This window comes from Tursiops truncatus, chromosome 12, assembly GCF_011762595.2.
Source record: "Tursiops truncatus isolate mTurTru1 chromosome 12, mTurTru1.mat.Y, whole genome shotgun sequence".
Taxonomy (NCBI): domain Eukaryota; kingdom Metazoa; phylum Chordata; class Mammalia; order Artiodactyla; family Delphinidae; genus Tursiops; species Tursiops truncatus.
The window spans coordinates 75,070,224-75,073,742 of NC_047045.1; the positions used below are offsets into that span (position 1 = coordinate 75,070,224).

The following is a 3,519-nucleotide window of genomic DNA, read 5'->3' on the forward strand; positions in this document are numbered from 1 at the left end:
AATTGCCTTCATCACAAAGGAAGGAAAACATCTGTACAATCAAGAATTGAAGTCCAAAAGTGACTGAGATTTATGAGTGTAACCCACATGATTTCTTTAAAAAGCCATACATGGGCTTCCCTGGTGGCGCAGTGGTTGAGAGTATACCTGCCGATGCAGGGGACGCGGGTTCGTGACCCGGTCCGGGAAGATCCCACATGCCGCGGAGCGGCTGGGCCCGTGAGCCATGGCCGCTGAGCCTGCGCGTCCGGAGCCTGTGCTCTGCAACGGGAGAGGCCACAGCAGTGAGAGGCCTACATACCGCAAAACAAACAAACAAGCAAGCAAACATACACTGTCATAATATTATTTTTCCATTTTGACTTATCATTAATTGTATTTCCAGATTCATATAAGAGATTAAAAATGGTCCATACTAAAAATGGTTAGTCCTGTACTTTTTCCTTATTACACAAAATTACATTCCATTTATCTAAATATGCATTTATATAATATTTCCAAAATATAACTCAAGCATAGATACAATCATCTTTAATACATATAGAAATATTTAAAGTGTTTGAATATAGTCCTCAGGAATTTCTGGTGGAAAGACTATATGGGATAAGAAAAATAAATTCTGTCTATGTATATATGTCGATATGCGCATTAACTATTTGTCATTTGGACAAATTGAGAATCCCTTAATAAAGCCGTTTCCCTTCTTGTTGAAATGCCAGTTGGTTGTTGGCTTTCCCTCTGTGGCCTTCATTCCAGAGGTGGCAGGCCAGCTTCACATTTTTGTGTTAGATTTTGTTCTTCTGTAATATCCATGTATATTTCATGTTGTCCAATAAAATGCATTAGTGTGATGTGATCTTCTAAATAGAGTTTTAAAATATTTAACATTAACCCTTCTACCAAATCACCTGAGTGATAATTGCTACTGAGGTTGTTATTCTGATCATTGTGTGAGACATTTGAATGTATGCTTAGAATATCTCAATTAGAAAAAATTTAACTTGATCCATCTACATTTCCGGTTTTACTTTATCTTATAGATGAACAGCGAGTGATTCAAGGTCAAGGGGTTGTGGGCTGAAAGTTTTAAAGAATGTCTATATTATTGGTATTGTAACAATTAGGACTTAGAAAATGAAGTCTAATTTTCACTGGGGAAGCATTTCACAGTTACCTTTGACCGGGAAGGCTCTGCCCACTTTACACAGCAGCGATCTTACCCACTTTACTGCACACCCCACTTAGCTTCTTCCCAGCAAGTGGGGTCTGTATGCTTCTCGTTCCCCTCTGCAGCTTCCATGCTGCTATTCCTTCACCTTTGTATAAGAACCATCATTCTTTTGAGGCTCTCGCTAACTAATATATAACTTTCTTCCGGTCCTTACTGCAGTTAATTCACTCACATCCTGTCTATTCTTCCTATGTAAGACTGTTGAAATGGTCCAGAGGTGTCTTCTCCACTCTCATCAAGTACTGCCTTCATCTTAGGTGCCTATAAGGCAAACCCATGCAACATTTTATCTTTAGTTTCTTGTTCTTTCAGCTCTCATACCTTTACCTCCTTTGGTTTCAGCCACCCAACTCCTAGACTGGAGTTTCTAGTAATCCAGTGTAGGCTACCTTAAGCAAAGAGATTTTGGGATGCTCAGTTGAAAGATTCAGGGGTAGACTAACTTCAGCGTGGCTAGATCCAGGGATTCAACATTGTTTTCTGGATCCTTTTTGCTTTTATTCATCTTTGTCTCTGCTTGATTTGCTTGTCTTTGTATATTGGACTCACTTGCTCCTTCTGGAGATGATTTCTCTATGTTGCCAAGAAAGATGGTCATAAGCAATTACAAAGTCTTTACAAGTGAGGAACTGAGCTGAGAAAGAGAGATTCTCTGCCTCTAACATTCATGGAAGAAATCTCGGAATAGTTTAATCATCTCTTCTTGGTCACATACCCCTGAGCCAATCACTCTAGCCAGAAGGATGAACTCACTGGCTTGCATCCTATGCCAACCCCGAAGTGAGGGTGGGATGGGGTGAGCCTCTAGAATAATCTGTTCAACCAGAACCACATGTAGTAACAGAGGGGAAGTTCCCCAAAGAAAGAGAAGCTGGACAGACAGACAACACACATCAATTACACACGGCCAAATTCAGGATCTTCGAATCACCTAGAACTTCTCCACCTCTGAAATCTTAAATTCTCCATAGCCTCTTATTATCGCAGAACTCTATATCTCTTACTCCCAAATAACTGTTCTTTGAGATCCCTTGGTCCTCCTATTTTCTCCCTACTAGACCTGCTCGTCTTCACTCCCTCTGGAGCCAGCCGACATATATCCTCAGTCATTCTCTTCCTAACACCTTAAACTTCTTGTTCCCTTGCCCTTCTGTCCTCAACTTGGAATTAATCCCAACTACCAATGTTTTTGCTGCTTTTCCTGCCCCACTGAAGGAGACTGGAGGAAATCACATGAAAGCACAGCTAACTGGTATGCCAAATCCACGGCCTTTGATTTCACTTGAGCCCTTTGTACTAATTGGTAATCCTTCACTGTTTTCCTGGTTAGATCTCACTGCCATTCTCCAAAATGACTGCTGCAAACATTCTCCATTCCCTCGAGGCTCTTACCTTGTCTTTTCCTTCTTCACTGTCAGCAGATAATCTCATTTTCTATTTCACCCAGAAAATAGAAGCCATTACAGGAAACACCTTTAATATCTGATCCTAACATAGCCTCATACGTGTGCCCGCCCTTTGTTGCCTCCTTCTCTCCTCCTGTCTTGGGTTATTCCCTCTACCTGGCCTCTTGCATCTTCAGCATCTTAGTCCTATTAGTTGTTTTCTTCTCTCAGCTGTCTTCAACCTTGCCTTCATTAGTGGCTTATTTCCATCAGCCTTTAAATATGCTCAAATCTCTTTCATCTTAAAGAATATCACTCCTTGTACTCCATAACTTAGAGCCTTATTTTTCTCTCTCTTCACCCTTGAAAGTAGGGTTTGTATTGCTGACTTTCTGGTCTTACCTCCCATTCATGCCGTCATCCATGGCAACCTGGCTTCTCTCTCCACTTACCCAGCTCTCACATTTTTGTTAGCAAATCTCTGTTCCTTTTAAAGTGCTCGTCTTACTTGATCTTTCTGTAACATTTGATTCAATTGACCATTTCCTTCTTGAAACATTCTCTTCTATTAACTCCCATACTGTGACATTCAACTCCTTTTTCTCCTGCCTCTCTGGGCGCTTGAGTTAGATGATTTTAAGGTTATCAGACACAAAATTGAAATGAGAGATTTGTGTAAGGATAAGTGTGGGTATAATTGTGGGTGGGAATCTTGACCTCACAGTCAGAACCCAATGAAGATCAGTCACACATCCCATAAACTGGAACAAGTTGTTAGTCCAGGAACTAGAGTGCCAGTCTCAGGGTACCGTGCAGCTGCCACGGCTGGATTGTCTTACCCATCCCATGAATGCTGGTGTCCTTTGATGCTGTGATGATTCAACTTCTCCCTGCCTCTGCTTC

At 41.3% G+C, this 3,519-nt stretch overlaps 1 protein-coding gene across 1 annotated transcript in view; it reads left to right on the plus strand.

Annotated features, from left to right (window-relative positions):
- CCDC170 (coiled-coil domain containing 170) overlaps nucleotides 1-980 on the plus strand; it is an 85,337-nt gene extending 84,357 nt beyond the window's left edge. The window contains 1 exon segment of the mRNA XM_033867850.2: nucleotides 1-980. This exon segment is cut by the window's left edge and continues 739 nt beyond it. The gene's annotated coding sequence lies outside the window, so the exon portion shown is untranslated.
- The last annotated feature ends 2,539 nt before the right edge of the window (nucleotides 981-3,519 follow it).